This window comes from Rattus norvegicus, chromosome 16, assembly GCF_036323735.1.
Source record: "Rattus norvegicus strain BN/NHsdMcwi chromosome 16, GRCr8, whole genome shotgun sequence".
Lineage (NCBI taxonomy): Eukaryota > Metazoa > Chordata > Mammalia > Rodentia > Muridae > Rattus > Rattus norvegicus.
In genome coordinates this window covers 28615915-28635690 of record NC_086034.1, presented here as the reverse complement: position 1 = coordinate 28635690, position 19776 = coordinate 28615915, and the positions used below count along the sequence as shown (strand labels likewise).

Here is a 19776-nt window from a genome sequence, read left to right as displayed (position 1 = left end):
TGGAGATGAACGAGTCAATACATTGCTATAAAATATGTTTGCCTTCTTAATGGAAATGTCCACGGAGGAACCACAGGCATTCAGCATACAGGTTTCAGGTATGAAATTACATTTGTAGGCTAAAAGTAGTTCGTATGCAAAACTATTTAATTCTCCCTGGGTCTCTTGGCCGTTATCATAATTAAAACGTTGGTTACTTTATAGTATATCCATAAGCTTATTCTGAGAAGCCATCAGAGGTAACAGTTTCACAAACTGGACCATTAGCACTAGAATGTTAAATGGTTGGCTATTCCCTTGATTTATTAATGGTGTTTTCAATTCAGCTATTGAGGCCTTCAATAATAGTTTCCTATTTCTGTTTACCTATAATCACACCAAAGAGCAAAGTATACCTCCATATTAGTGAAATAAGCTATTAATTTGCTTCCTGCAATCAGCTCTTAGAAATGGTTTCTTTGAGGAATATTACGATGCCATTATGAAAACGACTCTCTCCAGTTTTAAAACAAGTGAAGTTTACAATTATGAGATGTGTTTCCAAATGGCAAGTGCAATTTGTGATGATAGAAGGGATGTTTTCCGTGTAGACCCAGGTGCAGGTCTTTCTACTGTTTATGGCAAATTAAATAGAAAACTTCTCATTTCGTACCTGCTTGTACTTTATTTAGCTTTCTTCCACCTGTTCTACAAATGCTCTTGTAAAATAATATCCCATGGCAACCCACAATGGCATTTGAATCTCTCTGTCTCCCCAGGGAGTTCATTTCTCCTAAGGAAACTACCTTACCGCTTTAAGGAAAGGCAATTCTCATTTGTTTGGAAGGGTCTCGGCTTGATAGCATTCTCCATAGCAATTTCTATTAGATATAGACACCATATATACCTTCCTTTGTACTTGCAGGGAAGCACTTGACTTTTACCCAGATTAACAATCACATTGAAATTTTAAGGAGAGCAGCAAAACATAGTATTTCACACACACACACACACACACACACACACACACACACACACACACAAATAAAAATAAAAATAAACAAATGAAAAGTAAATAAAAATCAGTCTCCACCCTGAAGATTAATCAATGTCAAATAATCTTTATTAACTGAAGGAAGACTGTTCTCCTAGAGGGTTACTTGAAATAAATGTTTATATGATTTAAAATTTTAGTTAGAAGAAAAAAAATCTCAAGTCCAATCATTTCATATTTATAACTACACTACATCAATTAACTTTTAAAATTCTTGCTGGGAAATTCTTACATTAGGAAAAATAGTAAGCCGTGCCAGCACACAGGGATCAGTTCCCATGGGAACCACTGACGGCCATTTAAAGAAATCATTCCATTTCCATAATCCTCAATTCAGTTCAGAAAATGGGTAAAACCTGTGAGGGTATTATCAATATAATACTAATACAGTGTTTTATAAAAATTTTGTTTAGAAGATATATTACACGATAGAGTGCTTGCCTAGCAAGTGAGTTTGATGCCTTGACTTTGATTACCAGCATGGCAACTAAATCAAATCAAATCAAATAAAAACAACAACAACAACACTACATAAAACAAAACCATTTTGCTAATGACAAAACACTATTTAGGACAAGCTTACATAATGATTATTTTTATTATTAAACGAATCATCCACGTACAAAATAAACAATGGTGTTGCAGCACAAGTTACATTTTATTCACAGCAATAAAATACCAAATAAAATCACCACTGGCATTTGAATCTTAACTGAGACAGTTAACTGCTTTCTGCATAATCTATCTTCTCTTCAGAGACCAGAGCACTCCACCCGACAGCATTCAGAAGCATCTGAATTGAAAATTGCTTTTGTACCTTCGACTATGCAGTCATAGTCTAGTAACCATTTCCAAACATAATTATTTTGAAAAAATGCATTAATATTCTATTATGTTAAACTTCAATATGAAAACTGAAATCCATATGAGCGTATGCATGTTTATTTTTTAAATATTTTATTCTCTTTTCCTTCCAGAAGTAATGATTATCCCTCAAACTTAGAATAACAAGGGTTGAAGTACCCTATTAATTTTGCCATCTAAAATATCTTATTCAAATATTATTTTAATGTATTATCTATGTACAATATGTGGATCATAAATTACAAAAGTATTTCTCAGATTTCAAGTACTATCAGATTTACTTTCTCAGAGTAAATATAAAGGTTTTAGAAATATTGCCCGTGTAGAATTTTCTTTATAATAATAGAAATCATTAAATACCATTAACACTTGACTATACTCACTAATATAGAATTACGTGGAAATTAAGCCCTATTCAATTCTTTCCAATGACTCGGTGCCCAACATTAAATTATATAATCAACTAATTCAAAGAATATTTGATATTAGATGTCAAAATGCTGATTCCTACACTTTTAAAATATCAATTCATTGACACTCTTCCATTCCTTTGGCTAATTATTTTAAAATTCATTGTGCTACTGAATCATTAAACATTTTTCCTATTTAAAATTCTAATATATGGAAGTGCAAGTTCATACTAGTGTAATAGTCTATTAACCCAAGTATCTTCAGAAATTCTTTAGATTCTTGGCTGTCTGAAAGGGTGCTATCAAGGCATTATAAAGTTTGATCAGCAGGTTTAAAAATAATTTAGATTTTCAACTTATAGGATTTTATTTCAAATTGCATTTAAAGTGACAAAAGTTCTCTCTCACCTTAGTGGTTTTTCTGTAAGAAAAAAAAAAACAAACAGTACCTACAATCCATCATTCTAGAAGGTCGGTTACTTAAAATAATTCTTTCATTTTTTTAAGTCATATTTCTTCAATGAAATACTGAACAAATAAAGGTCTGTTCTTTAGCTCCATTGACCACATTTTATTCAATTTTAAACACATCCAGTTTAAATATTAATGGTGCAACCAATCAACATAATCATGGGCATGCTTCAATTTCTGCAAGGCAAAGGACAAACTGGTAAAACATATTTTTGAATTATTTTTACCTTTTATAATTTCAACGCAAGAACTGTATTTACATCTCTCCCCTCCCAATTCTTACCTTGCAACAACTATCTGTTGCAACTCTCTCTCTCTCTCTCTCTCTCTCTCTCTCTCTCTCTCTCTCTCTGTGTGTGTGTGTGTGTGTGTGTGTGTGTGTGTGTGTGTGTAAATACAATCTCCTAAATCTCTTTAATATTGCTTATATATGTATATCTTATGTATATCTTTAAAGCTGATTTCATAAATATCAGAAAATACATCCCTGTAGAAAACTGATTCTCTTAGCCTGAGTTCAAACCTCTAGCACTGTTACAAAGCTCTATATATGACTACACATATGACTGCCTGTAAGCCCCGTCTTTGAGAGCTGCAGATGAGAGGATTGCTGCTAGCGTGTCAACCTATCTTCAATGTCAGTGAGACAGAATCTCAAAGGAATAAGCCAGATAATGATAAAGGAGGACACTTGAACATCTCCTCTAGTCTGTGTATGCAAACTGGTTGTGTGTGAATGTACACACACACACACACACACACACACACACACACACACACACATACACACAGAGGCCATCTTCCCAAAAGAAATCTACTAACAAAGAGCCAAGGATAGCAAAAACTATTCTCAACAATAAAAGAACTTCTGGAGGAATCACCATCCCAGACCTCAAGCTGTATTACAGAGCAATAGTGATAAAAAACTGTGTGGTATTGGTATAGAGACAGGCAGGTAGATCATTGGAATAGAACTGATGACCCAGAAATGAACCCACATACCTATGACCACCTGATCTTTGACAAAGGAGCTAAAACCATCCAGTGGAAAAAGACAGAATTTTCAACAAATGGTGCTGGATCAACTGGAGGTCAACATGTGGAAGAATGAAAAATGACCCATTCTTATCTCTTTGTACAAAGCTCAAGTCCAAGTGGATCAAGGACGTCCACATCAAACCAGATACACTGAAACTAATATAAGAGAAAGTGGGGGAGAGCCTCGAACACATGGGCACAGAAGAAAATTTCTTGAGCAGATTACCAATGGCTCATGCTCTAGGATCAAGAATTGATGAATGGGACTTCATAAAATTGCACAGCTTTTGCAAGGCAAAGCACAATGTCAATAGAACAAAATGGCAACCAACAGATTGGGAAAAGATTTTTACCAATCCTACATTCAATAGAGGGCTAATACCCAATATATACAAAGAACTCAAGAAGTTAGACTCCAGAGTATCAAATAACCCTATTAAAAATGGGATACAGACCTAAACAAAAAATCTCAATTGAGGAATATCGAATGACCAAGAAGAACCTACAGAAATGTTCAACATCCTTAGTCATCAGTGAAATGCAAGTCAAAACAGCCTTAAGATTCTACCTCACACCAGTTAGAATGACTAAGATAAAAAATTCAGATGACAACAAATGCTGGCAAGGTTGTAGAGAAAGAGGAACACTCCTCCATTGTTGGTTGGACTGCAAGCTGGTACAACCACTCTGGAAATCAGTCTGGTGGTTCCTCAGAAAACTGGACATAATACTGCCTAAAAATCCAGCTATACCACTCCTGGTCATATACCCAAAAGATGCTCCAACATATAATAAGGACACAAGTTCCACTATGTTCATCACAGCCTTATTTATAGTAGCCAGAAGCTGGAAAGAACCCAGATATATCCACAGATAAATGGATACAGAAAATGTGGTTCACTTACACAATGGAGTACTAGTCAGTTATTAAAAACACTGACTTCATGAAATTCTTAGGCAAATGGATGGAACTGGAAAATATCTTCCTGAGTGAGGTATCCCAGTCCCAAAAGAACACACATGGAATGCACTCACTGATAAATGGATAATAGCCCAGAAGCTCGGAATAACCAAGATACAATTCACAGACCACATGAAGCTCAAGAAGAAGACCAAAGTGTGGATGCCTCAGTCCTTAGAAGGGTAACAAAATACTCACAGGAGGAAATACAGAGACAAAGTGTGGAGCAGAGACTGAAGGAAATTTCGTCCAGAGACTGTCCCACCTGGGGATCCATCCCATATACAACCAGCAAACCCAGAATCACTCTTGCTGATGCCAAGAGGTGCATGCTGACAGGAGCCTGATGTAGCTGTCTCCTGAGAGGCTCTGCTAGAGCCTGACAAATACAGAGGTAGATGCTCACAGCCAACCATTGAACTGAGAATGAGGGTAACCAGTGGAAGAGTTAGAGAAAAGACTCAAGGACCTGAAGGGGTTTGCAACCCTGCAGGAAGAACAATATCAACTAACCACACACTCCAGAGCTCCCAGGGCCTAAACCATTAATCGGAGAGTACACATGGAAGGGCCCATGGCTCCAGCTGCATATGTAGCAGAGATTGCCATGCGAGGCATTAATGGGAGGGGAGGCCCTTGGTCTTGAGAAGGCTTGATGCCCCAACGTAGAGAAATGCATGGGCAGGGAGGTGGGACAGAGTAAGTGAATGGGTGAGGTAGCACCCTCATAGAAACAGGGGAATGGGGATGGAATTGGGGTTTCTGGAGGGGAAACTAGGAAAGAGGATAAAATTTCAAATGTAAAGAAAGAAAATATCTGATAAAAGAAAAGAAAATAATTATGGAAGACAATGTTTAACCTAAGCTAAGGAAAAGAGATGAGCTCATAAAACAGCAGCTGGAATCTTTGTGTGTCTTGTTAAAATGTGCATTGTGCAGTCTAATGACAGGTCTGGCAGCATTGGGAGATGGGGTTATGGGGAGCTGTCTATATGATGTGGCAGGGGTTCAGCATCCTTTACCCAAGTGACAATAGATAGCTGCTTCAATCCTCCAGCCACATGAAGATGTAAGGGAAGGACACAGCCCATCGATTTAATATATTGGCTGCCTAACATGTCATATTTGTTGTAACACGTGAGTCTGATGTAATAACCTCAAGGCCACGGTGCCATGCTTGCTCACGGAAGCTCAGAAGACTTGGTGGCAGCTCCTGCTGTTCTTTGATCTCAAACATGTCTGTGTCATGAACAATAGCCTAATGCACCATTGTCTATTGGGCAGCATTACCAGTGTGGATCTATCACTATAGCACATACAGAGGCTGTGAATACAAAACTCCTACCTTGTGTCAGCCTCCTGAGCTGTTCAATAAAATCTAACATAGTGTCATAACTATGCATATCACAGTCCTCTGAATTTCCTTTGTAAGGCGAGATTAGTTTGTTAAGGTCAAACTTATGTTTTGCTTCTCTTCGACCTATAGAACCAATAACAGCAATTTCAGATATCTTCTCATTATGAACCCCATTATACTAAATACATTGAAGAGACCAATTGCCCACTTTTTACATAAGTAAACTGCCAGATGCTTCTCAGAGACCTGATTTTGACAGGAAAGACACCTTTACTATTGGTTACTTTAAAATATTTTTGGAAGGAACATTTGCATACATAAAAGAATGTTAACTTTTACTTTCTATTATACTATATTTCTAAGTCACTTTATAATGTATTTCTTTGACTTTTATGCTGTATCTTAATAAATATGTTTTTAAATTAAAAACAACAAAAATGACTCTATTGTTTTGTGCTGAGTGTCTCTGCTCGTCAACACTCATACTGAGCACTGAGGTGTTTTTCTTTTCTTTTTTCTTTTCTTGTTTTGTTTTTAGATAGGCCTTGACTCTTACTTTAAATTATATAATTATATGTATATAACTATATGTATATAAACATTCTCTAATCATTCTCAGAACATGTTTGTCTTTTTCTGTTCATTTTAACTCGTACTTTCACATATATTTATTTATTTTAATTTTCTATTTCAGGAAATGTACCCAAAAAGACTTCTGAGAGCTTGTTTTCTGCTGTCCTACTGTGACTAAGCAAGACACTGCCATATTTTGTAAGTCCATCTGTTTTTGTCTTATAGAAGTCTTTCTGATACAGAGAACTGCTTTTCTCAATGGCAAATTAGATGAATTTTAACTAAGGCTTTAATTGGCTTTATTTATGCCAAGTTTTGTTTTGCTTTAACTTTATCTGAGTTAAGTAATAAAGAACATTTCTTTGTTAGATTAACTCTGATTTTTGTCTGTATTAGCCAATAGTTTAATGATTCATGATAAAACTCTTATTGGCTGATATGTGAGTTCACAGAGATGGTGCTGTCAAGAAATTTGATTTGTCCTGGGTAAACATGCTCATAATTATTAATCCTTTATTTCAGTGAGCAAAAAAAAAATCTTTATTTGCAGAAACTGTCTTCTGAGGCTGTATTATGGTAGCTAAATACAATCTCTAGAAAAAAGTAATTTGTCTTGCTCTTAATGTTTCAATTTTATATTCATGAATTAACGTATTCATCAATCATCACATTGCGATATGAGTACACACAGCTTATATCATCACACTACGATATGAGTACACAGCTAATATCATCTCATTGTGATATGAGTACACAGCTAATATCTCATTGCGATAGCACCACATAGCTTATATTATCAAGCTGTGTTATGCACTACACAGATTACATCATCGAATTATGATATATACTATACAACTTTGATGTCTTAGACTGGAGAGCTCATTCACTGCATCTGACACAGAGCAAAGAAACAAGCCTAATTTGTGGAGAGTCATGAATGCCATTGAACTGAATGTTTCCGAAACATTTAATTTATAACCCTTCTGATTATCTCACACATGAGATTTGGCTATTCCACAGTTTCAGGAACAAAGTAAAAGTAAATAAACTTTCTCCTCTTTTATAACCTGCTTTTTGATGTTGTGATAAACGAGTCTGTTTGTCCCTAATTAGTTTTGTATGACACACTCAATACCTGGAGACAATGTAATACATGCTATTTATTTTGACATTTATAGTATTTTTGATATTTCATTTACTCAGATTATATCCACTAAGCAAGACAAAAATTATTATTGTGTTACCTCATAATTAATCAATAGAAGGTCAACTAGATGAAAAAAAATTTTTTATGTTCTAAATTCCAGGGGGCAGTAGTTTTCCAAATGCCATTCATTGGGAGGGTTTTCACCCCAGTGTTTGTACAGCACTAATGACGAGGAGGATATCAACTTGGAGAGTAGGCTCAAAAGTCAGAACATGCTCTAGAAACCCATGTATTAATATAAAGGGAATTAATTACTTCAAAAATATACTGGTCATATATAAAGCAAGAGAAACTTTTTAAAGAACTTTAAAATTTTCTTCCTCAGATTTAGAGAAGAGCCTAGTAGTTCTGCTATGTGTAAATACTTTCAAATTTAACAACTAGTTTTCTTTAAATGAATCACAAATATTTCCCACAAAACTGTGCTCAATCCCAAGAATTATATATTTTCATGATTTATCTATTTGTACCTGTACCTACTTTTAAATTTCCAAATAATATAAATTGCTTTATATTATTTTATTTGAATAGAAAATATTCACTGGATATTTTCATTGTTAAGCCCTGTACATAAAATCTAAAAATAAAACTGGGTTTAATTAGACTTTCACATAAAAATTAGAGTTTTACAAGATTATCAGTAGCAAATATGTATTTTTCTGTTAGAATTTCACAAAAAAATTAGTTTCCTTCCTACTTAACTTCACTTGACTTCTGTCTCAGGTAACCGTGCTGGAAGTCTGTACTTGTATTGAGGCTTACAGCAATAAAATCCTACGTACAAGAAAAGCAAATGTGTTCTTAGGTTTGCGCACAGTCTTTCTGTTTGAGGTCCTATGGTCTGAGAAGCTACAGAGAAATCTGAAATTCATGAAAAAAAAATAAAAATTGTAATGGAATCCCAGCAACAGAGTTTCTGAGAATTTCTAATTTTAAACACAAAACCAGAATAATTCTTCTTGTATGGAAAACATAACAGAGCCTTAGCACTTTATTTTCATGTGTATGACAAGATTATTTTAAAAAAGACACCAATGAATTTGTAGATACTTAAAAATACCAAGTTAGGTCTGCATAGACGGTTCAGTGGTTAAGAGCACACACTCTTTTGAGAGGACCAGAGTTTGGTTCCCAGCACTCATGCTGAGTGGCTCAAATACACTCTAAGGGCACCTATTGCCTCTGGCCTCTCACATATACACAGCCACATAATTAAAAATAAATCAATCTCTTTAAAATATCAAAATATTAATAACACTGAGAGTAGATTTCTAAGTTTTCAGATTTCTAAGTTCTCAAATAAAAGTCGCTCCAGCACTTTTGATGACACACAAGTTATAGGCTAATTCAGCAAGTCAAGCACCAAACCGAAATAGTGATTTTTAGCTTTAGAAACTAGCACTTCATTTTTGATTTTTAGGTCTGTTAATTACTGCCTTTTGCCATAAATTGATTTCTCCATATAATTGTAAAGGTATTTGGTGATAGTTGGCAAAACCCATTTACTATAAAAGAAAAATGCATACCGCAAACCAAAACTCATTGAGAGATTACTCACTGTAGCAATAGATTAGAATATTTTGCAGATGGTGATATATATCAAAAATCACAAATAATTACGATGGGGAATATTCTTGGACTTTGGAGTTGCCTTGATTACAGGACAAATAGTAGTTTGTAGACATGTCTCTCTGTCTCTTTTTCTGTTTCTCTGTGTCTCTATCTCTGTCTCTCTCTCTCTCTGTCTCTCTCTGTCTCTCTCTCTGTCTCTCTCTGTCTGTCTCTGTCTCTCTCTGTCTGTCTCTGTCTCTCTTTGTCTATCTCTGTCTCTGTCTCTCTGTCTCTCTGTCTGTCTCTCTGTCTGTCTGTCTCTCTCTCTCTCTCTCTCTCTCTCTCTCTCTCTCTCTCCCTCCCTCCCTCTCAAGAAACACGCTAACACATTTGAAATAAGGACTTATATTCTCAACATCATCTTTGAAAAATGCCAGGAGCATCTGTCACCTAGGGTCTTGCTTATTTGCCACAGGTGGACACCCTGAAACAAATTTAAAACCACTTGCTAAAATGACCATTGATTTTCTGAATATCTGAATGGACAGAATAGTTCATAGTTACTACCATTTATAGCTGTGGGCATTGAAATAGAAAAATATAACAAAACCAAAATGACTCAATTTTCCATTTCAAAGGTTTTAAAAATTGTTACATATTCTTGCTATTAATACATTAGGAAAATATGAATAGCATTTTCTTTTAAATAATTTTTAATTGAAAGGATTTTTTGAGTGTGACTATCTCTAATTTGTTTCCCTGGTATAATTAATAACTACAACTTTCTGTTTCATTTGTCTTAATAGTCAGATAAATGAATCTACCTTTTGTCCTGCTCTGAAAGTGATATTGAAGGGTTTTATGCACCAGTGCTTCTCAATACACATAGACAATTAACCCGCTACAGTTTCTTATGTAACATGATATCTGAGACCACTAAAGGAAATACTTTATCTGAAAATGAATTTGTTTTTCTAAAGTCATTATCAAGTTGAAAGTTGTTTTGACAAAAAGAATCTATGAAATTACAAAAAATAATATATGATATATAAATAGGCAGGGGATATTTTGCATACATTCTAAAATATCCATGATATCAAATACATTTGGCCTGGTGTTACTGAATGAAAAAGAGAAAGAGATTCTGGTAATTTTTATGTGATAACACAAGGTTACACATGCATGCACACACACATAATATTCTGAATATAGAATATAGAATATATGTGGAATATAGAATATTCTGAATATAGAATATATATAACATATACTTAATATTCTGGCTTTTCTAGCCTGGAATCCCTTCTTTGCTAGTCTGTGTCTCTTGTGCAGCTCAGAGTACTGCTTTCAATCTCTCTGTTCTATTTTGTGGTGACTGTGAATCAAAGCACCACATGACAAATGGAAGTATTTGACTGTGCTCTGCTGATCCCTCAGACAGAGACAACTGTGGCCACATTTCAATCACTGAGAATGTCAAAGGTAATCTTTTCTGCTTCGCAGTACTGCAGAAAACTCTTGGTCCTTTAAGGACACAAAGAGGCAAAAGTAGGTTGTTTACATGGCCTTGCATGTGTTAGCTTCATCAGTATTCAATGTAAAATCAAAGTGGTCATATGCCTTGCTGAAGTCCTCACAGCATGTTCTTGGTCAGAAAGTAGTTGGAACATAAAGACAGAGCTCCAGGCATGACACAGCAAAAGCCTGAAGAATTTTCTTTACATATTTAAGGCTTCCACATCTGAGCAGGTCTTTCTTTACTGTGTCTGAACTGATGACAAAAAGATACCCACTCTTTTTAAAGTGGCTTGGGATGTTGCTTATGATATAGTGTGTGACAAATATATGTATGTATGTGTGTATTTGGGTGTACGCATATGTATGCGTGTGGGTATGGGGGCTACAGTTAACTTTGGGTGTATTCTTCCCTTTCTCTACTTCATTACTTTTAAGAGTAATTTTATTTAAGTGCTGGACATGGGCGAGTGGGGTTAGGATATGGGATATGGGTATGTGAGAACAGATATCTAGACAATGGTATAAGATACTCTGTAACTGGAGTTGCATGCAGGTGTGAGCTACCTGGTATAGGTGCTGGGTATGCTAATATAGTGGGTACTTTATTCTTTGAGGCACCATTGTAATCCCAAGGTATAAATCATTTGATCTAAAATATATGGCACCAGGAAGTATGGTGTAAAAGCTGAGTTAAGACATGTCCTTCGATAATATTTTCTCAGCCTTTGCAATAAGCACTTTTTTCTTTTTGTTTAACTACTGGATATTTTTTATTTACATTTAAAATGTTATTCCCTTTCTCATTTCCCCCCCCCGCTATAAGTGCCCTATCCCATTCCCCTCCCCTTCTTCTATAAGGGTGTTCCCTCTCACCCATCCAACACCCCTTCTCGCCTCCCCTCTGACATTCCCCTATACTGGGGGGGTCCAACCTTGGCAGGACAAAGGGCTTCTCCTCCCATTGGTGCTCAACAAGGCCATCTTCTGTTACATATGCAGTTGGAGCCACAGGTCTATCCATGTGTAGTCTTTGGGTAGTGGTTTAGTCCCTGGGAGCTCTGGTTAGTTGGTATTGTTGTTCTTATGGGGTTGCAAGCCCCTTCAGCTCCTTAATCCTTTCTCTAATTCCTCCAACGGGAGTCCCCTTCTCAGTTCAATAGTTTGCTGCTAGCATTCACCTCTGTATTTCACATGCTCTGACTGAACCTCTCAGGAGACAGCTATATCGGGCTTCGAAACAAACACTTTTGGTAAAATTTTCTGTACCCAATTTTAGAGCATCAACTGGTCAGGAATTATTACCTGTCTTTTGTTGATTTCCCCGGTTAATTGATAAGTAGGTCACTACCATTCTTCCTTCTTACTCATCTTATCTTCTATGCAATTAGTTCTGTTGTTCTCCTTCCTAACTTGCCACTCATTCTTCTTATACTTGTATTACTGCCATACCATAAGCTATGTTGTTGCTGTTGTTGTTGTTGTTCTATCCCCACTCTACTCCTTTCCTTAAAGCCTTCTTTGGTCTAATGTCCTAATTTCCTGGACTTTTTCAATATTTATTATATCATGTTATACAAAGTAAACAGGTTCTAGCATCCACACTGAAGAGCATGTATTTTTCTCAGATTATGTCACTCATTAAAAATGCTATTCAATTTCCTACATTCTACAACGTACATAATTTTGTTTTTCTTTGAAGCTGAATAAGATGGCATTGTGTATACACATGTACAGTATTTTCATTATTCATTCATGTACTGTGGCCACCTAAGCTGATTCTAGTTCTTAGAAGAATTGTGAATAGAGCAGTAAAAAAATCTGAATATGAAAGTGTTTTTATAGTAGGAAATAGGGCCGTTTGGGTTATGTGTAACAATGTATAGCCAAGTCATATGTTTGTTTTAGTTTTAGGTTTTTTCATTTGTACTTTTAGAAGCCTACACACTTATTCCCATAGTTGCCAAACCACCATTGATGAAGTGTTCAACTTTTCCCACACCTTTCTCTGGCAGTTGTTGGCATTTGTTTCCCTGATAATGATCATTCTTAGCAAAGGTGAGATAGAGTCCTAAAGTTCTTGTACTTTTCACTTCTCTAAGGGCTGGATTTGATGAGAACTTTTAAAAATATTTACTAGTCATTTGTATTTCCTCTGAGGACTGTTAGAAGTACAGTGGCTTACTGACAAGCTGGAAGAGATGAGGGTTTTTTCTCTAGTTGATTTTTACATTTCTTTGCATATTTTGTGTATTAATCTGCCATCTGAAGAATAGGTGGCAGATGTCCTTTTATTCTGATTCATACATAGGTGTGCAAGTTTAAAATCAGGTTAAATGTTTTCATTATCTTATTGTGAAAACTTTAACAATGTTTCCTTTCATATTCTTCTCTTTTAGAGTATGTTATCCACATCCTACTGTGCAATATCACACCAAATCGCTCTACTACTATTATAACTTGGACCCCATCGAAGAATGGTTCCTCCTTCCTGACACACCCTCCTTTATTTTTTAGCTATTACTCAACCAACAAACTCTTAGATAGCATCTATTTCTCAGCTACTATGTCTAGTGCCTCAATGAATGTGGGAAGGCAGATGCCTTTTGATAAGCCAATTTCATTACTTTGGTTACATACTAAAAATGGAATTGTTAGATAATAAGCATTTATGTATATCAATTAATAACTCCTAGGCTGGAGTTTTTAAAATAAATTTTGTAGTTGTGATAATTGTAATTTCCTGTTGGTAAAACAATCATTAAAATATTATGCATAAAGTTAATGACATACACAATCCGATATGACATTAAGTGAAGTTTAAGAAGCATATCAGTGTTGGTACTGATAATGCTTTTGTGGTTTGTTGACAAAATTTCAAATTCAAGAAATACAAAATTTTATTTACACAAATAAAAATATTATTTTCTCATGCATAAGCACCAATCCTTTAAATTATACTCATGGATATCATAAGTAGACTCTGTAAATTCAGGGACAGCCACCCTCCTTTCGAGGCACAATCAATGCTTGTTAAGATAGTAAGTTCTAGAAAATACATCTAGATAGTCTATTGCATCACCACAAGTGATCCTGACTGTCTACTCTGTTGTCATTTTCACATGGGCACATTTTTTAAAGTCTTAGTCATAATGAGCACCATTTTATGAGTTCTCTAGGATGACTAAAATTCATGGCATGACAAGAATTGGTGATGTAAAATTGTCCCAGGTTCCCTGGGGTCACCCTACTTGCTGTGGGGACTTCATGGTTTCCTTTACAGTTTAGAGATGAAGAAAAATATGCACCATATTTGACCCCAAGAGTGTCATTTATTTCTATTTGGGCAAAAGGATGTCTTTTTATGAAACAAAATTCAGAGTAATGAACATGTTATAAAAGGTTATTGCCATATGGGCACCAAGTGAAACAAGATTAAATATTAGCATAGAATACTAAATTCTTTTCACTCTGCTTTTAAATTGTGCTTTTTCTAGCTGTAGCTCATTTTTGCTTTGTGTGACATTCTTTATTCTTGTACATTCTTTAGAAAGCAAAAGGCTCTGGAGGCACAAGTCTGAAATAAAGACTGTTTAAATATTATCCTCGATCTTTTTATTCCATTTTTTTCAGAATGTGCTTGGAAATAGAGATGAATATTTGGTGATCGACAGTAATGGAAACCATTCATCAATAATGTACTTATGATTGGTTTGTTCCATGTGGTATATGTGTTGGGGACATGCTGTGGTTCTGTCTTCCATTTCCGCCTTCTCAGTGTGTGGTGTCATGGCACACCTAGCTGGAAGGAATGCATAGGGTCCACAGGATCTGGTTCAGCTGTGAGTGGGCACCAGGAAATGGAGTTGGGAGTGGGTGGGAGGGGCCTTCCCCAAGTAGTTTAATGAAACAGCATTCTTAGACGATCATAGTTTGTGTGCATACCTTTATTCGGGATGTGGTTGTATGCATACAATTTATTTGGGGTGGACAAGGGCTATATAAAAGCCTTGGAGAGTGGGAAGGAGTTTTTAGAGTGATTGTAAAGTCATTGTCCGTGAATGCCTCATGTTTACGGTGCTTTCTGTTCAGATACAAGGGGAACCTGCAGGTCTAATTGATCTTCCCCAGGATGTGGACAGGGGTCAAGTTCCCCAGATGAGGTCAGAGAAGGGGAAACCACGATAGTAAAGGGAGTCCTCCGTTTAGTGTTGAGTTCAGAGGAGCTCTCTGGACATTTAGACTGTGACCTAAATTAGCAGAGTTTCTCCACAATTTCAATATATGTAAAATCATTTTAGTATCATATAATTTAAACACACTAGCACTTGATGCAAGTGAAACTATTAATTGACTCACAGAAAGTCTGAAGAATAGGGAAAAGCATATGCCAACTACACAGTGCACAGAAAATAAGTGTCTAGAGAATACCAAAAACAAACAAAAGAAATACATATTGAGAAAATGAAAAAGTTATGAAGTGGGCTATGGTACTACACAGATAATTTTCAGCAAAAAGACAAAAGATTAAAATAATAATTTTATCTTCTTTTTATTTTTTAAAATTACTTTTATTTTTTACAATCCAATCATTACCTGCTTCCACGTCCTCCCTCCCACAATTCCTCACATCCCCATGTTTCCCTTTGTCTGCAAGAGGATCTCCCCTGTTTTCCTGCCAGGTTTCCCCACTCCCTGGGTTCTCAAATCTCTGGAAGGTTAGAGTCATTTTCTCTCACTGAGGCCAGACAAGACTGTCCTCTGTTGTATACGTGTTGGGGGCCTCAGACCAGCTTGTGTATGCTGCCCAGTGTCTGAGAAATCTTAGGGGTATGGGTTAGTTGTCATTTCTGGCCTTCCTAAGGGGTCAACCTCCTCCTTAGCTTCCTGCAGCCTTTCTCTAGTTCAATCACAGGGGTCCCTGACTTCAGTCCAATGGTTTTGTGTAAGTATTTATCTCTGTCTCAGTAAACTTCTTATTGAGACTCTCAGAGGACAGCCATGCTAGGCTCCTGTCTGTAAGCATACTCTAGCATCAGTAATAGTGTCAGAACTTGGAGCTTCCCCTTAAGATGGATCCCAAGTTAAGCCAGTCACTGGAGTACCTTTCCCTCAGTTTCTTCTCCATTTTTGTCCCTGCAGTTCTTTTAGACAAGAACAATTCTGCGTCAGGTCAGAGTTTTTGACTATGGGATGGCAACCCTATCCCTCCACTTGATACCCTGAGTTTCTACTGGAGGTGAACTCTATGAGTTCCCTCTGTCCACTGTTGGGAATTTTACTTAACATCCCTCCCTTTGAGTCCTGAGAGTCCTTCATCTTTTAAGTGCCCACTATCCTTAGGCTGAAAAGAAGTCCAAATTCAAACTACTTTCAGATTTCATCTTAACTAATTCAGAATAGCTAAGATTAAGGAATCAAGACATCACACACTAGCAAGGATGTAGGGGAATTATTGTTGGTGGAGTAAAAGTTGGTGCAGCTACTATAGAAACCAATGTAGATGTCCCTAAAGCAATTGTCCACCATCTGACCAAGATAAGCTAATAATGATCATGTACCCAAAGAACTCTATTTCCTACTAGAAAGAAATATACTCATCCATGTTCATAATCCTTTTCACAGTAGCTAGAAAATGGGAAACAGCCTAAATGACCTCCCCCTAAGTGGATAATAAGAACATCATACTGTTATCTAGCTATACAGTTACAGTAATGATCGTTGTAGCAAGATGTGCCCATGGATGCAATCATGGCACAAGTATTTTGTACTTAACCAACTACTTTCTTCTAGGATTTAAAACTTAGTCCACAAAGAAGAAATATATGCCTGATATGGTACACCCAGCTAAAAATGGATGGGCCCAAGGTAGATCCTAGTACTTTATTCTGATAAATTGTCTCCATAGCCATACAGTATAGTGTTCCCATAGTATATCAGTGTAGCTCTTAGACACAATCGGAACAGTTTCTTTGTGCAGTGAACGGTGGCTAACGTAGAAACTCACAATTGACCAAAATGCGAAGAATATGTATTAATGAATGCTCAGCTAGAAACAAGGCATCAACACCAAATGCCCCTCCCTCTGCCAAAGGGTCAGAGACCATCATAAAAGAAGGATCAGAACGATTGTGACAGAGCTTGGAGACGTCTGGTCCTGATAGGACTCGTGACCACACATTACATGCGCTTTCTGTGCAAGACCTGAACAAAATCAATTAACATTCTAGTATGGAGTAGGGAGTGGGTCAACAACCCCTACCCCTGACTGAGAAACATTGCGCGGTTGATCTAGGGTAGAAACAGTTTTCTATAAGTGTTTGGTCCCTGGTAAGTTGACCACACACCAGAGGTTTTGCTACTGTTTTTTACTTAAAAGGCCATATACTGCTGTAATTAAGGGGTTGGGAGTAAATGCAGAAGTAATAAGATATAAGAGTTGAGAGAGAAGAAAGGAAGATGGAGGAAGAAAAAGACGATCTAGATTCCTCGTGGCTTTAAATAGCCACAGGTAGCTATGACTATCTTATAAGGAATGGATAATTGCAGGACAATTTGTCTTATCTAGCTGGGAAGTTTATATCAACATCAATTGACTCTGAGTCTATTGCGTGGACATTTTGTGAGGGTGAGAATTTACTGATATAAATCTGACTGATAAATTATTAAAAATTATATCAGAGTTGAAGGTGAATATAATCAAAATACAGTGTATGAAATTCTCAAGATAAAAAATACTATGTCTTTTAAATGATCAAGTCTAATGCCAAAAGGTATATAATGATGTTAAGGATAGGAGTTGACCAAGGTCATACTATGAGTATAAAATATGAGTATAAGAGATAAATACACTTAACACCGCCAATGTGTTTTTCTCTTCAAGTGGATATATGTATGTATGTGGGAAATATGTGTGTGTTTGTGGTAAGTACACACCGTATGCAAATGCACATGCAAGATACAAGGGGATCTTATTAGGGTGATGCAGTTCATTTCCCATCACTTTTTACCTTATTTCTTTGAGACACTATCTCTCCTTGAATCTGGAGCACTTTGCTGTTTGGGTGACTTTCAGCCCTAGCAATAGCTACACTTCTGTCTCTATTACTTCTAGGGCTGCCTTTTAAGCCACCAGTGCTCGTATTGTAGGTACGGATGAGACCAAGCTCAAAGTGCTACGTGAGTGCAGGGATCTAAACTGCCTTCATGGTTATACAGCAAACACTGTCAACAGTTGATCCATGTCTCCAAATCTCTAATGTATTTTAAGTTAATTTTTAAACTTACACATAAAAGCATATATTAACAGCCATGAAATATTTTGATATGCATAACTATTACTTAATGTTCAAATCACATTAAACTGCCAATCTTCAGCTTTTATTTTGTGATGAATCTTTCAAAACCTCTCCACAGCTTGCTGTAAAACACAGAGCATTCTTGTTAATATCTATCATCCATCACCTTACTGTACAACATCACACAGACTTTTCACACTAGCTAGCTAATGTGACTTAGTCTCCAGTGGTCAACTCTCATTGTCCTACTCCCCACTTCTCACATACACGACTAAATATTATCTTATTTTCATCTCCCATGAAAATGACTTTTTATATTGTTTGGTTTTTAAGCATTCCTTTATGTCTGGAGGGAGGCATGTGTGAACAGGTGCCCAATAAGGCCAGAAGAGGGTGTCAGATTCCTCAAGTTGCAGGTATAGGAGGCTGTAAGTCACCGGACATGGGTGCTGGGACTGAATGTGGGCACTCTCGAAGAGCAGCAAATGCTCTTAACAGCTGATGTGAGAATTGTGTGAGACTTGACTTTCTTTTTTTGTATGTTTCATTTTACTTAACGTAGTACTTGCTAATTCCATCAGTGCTTTACAAGTGACCAATTACCTTCTTCTCAGAGGCCGGATAGTTCAGAGGCTGCCTTGCATGTATCCCATATAGTCCATGTCTTTCCTTGACTTGAAACACTTCATTGTGTATGTGTATCATGTTTTTCTTGTGTTTTCATAAACTGATATACACTTTAGTTGTTTTCACTACTACACTGTTCTTCTCATGGGATTACAGATGTCTTCTCAACATAATGATTACTTTTATTTAGCTGTTTATCAAATAGTGATCAAATTATAGCTCTAATTTATCTCTGTTTGACTGTTTAATAGAGTCTAACTACAAAGCAAGCCATGGCCTTAAACTCCTAGAAATCTCCTTACCTCTGCTTCAAGCTCTGAAGTGCAACCAATAGATTCGTATATCACCATACCAGCCAGAGGTGGATGCCAAGCTAACCTCGAATCCCTAACCACTCTGCCTCTGTCTTTTCAGCAGTTCTACTGATAGGTACTGCCGTAATGAGCTCTGTCTATTTTTGCAAGGAACCCTTGTAAATTTATTTTCAAAAGGAAGCCATTCCCAGATATCTGGCAAATGTTTCACCTGTGTGCGATCATTTTTCACAATTGCCCTATGACAGATATTCCATTATTATATTCATGTTAGAGTTGAAGAATTTGAGCTCCTAAGATTACTACTCTACTCTATTAGAATTCTTCTAAATTTGTTTTTCCCACCCATGTCACAGTATTATTACTCATTGGCATCTTTTTTACTGATGAACATCTCTGATCTGCTGTCCTATAACGGTGATGAGAATGGGCAACTTTAAGTCAGAGTTTAATTTTTGTTAATTATAAAATTTTTATGGTTTGGGGGTAGTAATATTATTTTTCATAAATCACAGTTATTTCTACTTTTCCAGAGGTTTCTCACATATGTCTTTGAG

The 19776-nt window shown here is 36.3% G+C and overlaps 1 protein-coding gene across 9 annotated transcripts in view; it reads left to right on the top strand.

Annotated features, from left to right (window-relative positions):
• Marchf1 (membrane associated ring-CH-type finger 1) overlaps positions 1 to 19776 on the top strand; it is an 858714-nt gene that overhangs the window by 245182 nt on the left and 593756 nt on the right. For all 9 annotated transcript variants that reach the window (XM_017600176.3, XM_039094632.2, XM_039094634.2 and 6 more), the window contains exon 2: positions 6829 to 6905. The gene's annotated coding sequence lies outside the window, so the exon portion shown is untranslated. The remainder of the gene's footprint in view (positions 1 to 6828; positions 6906 to 19776) is intronic.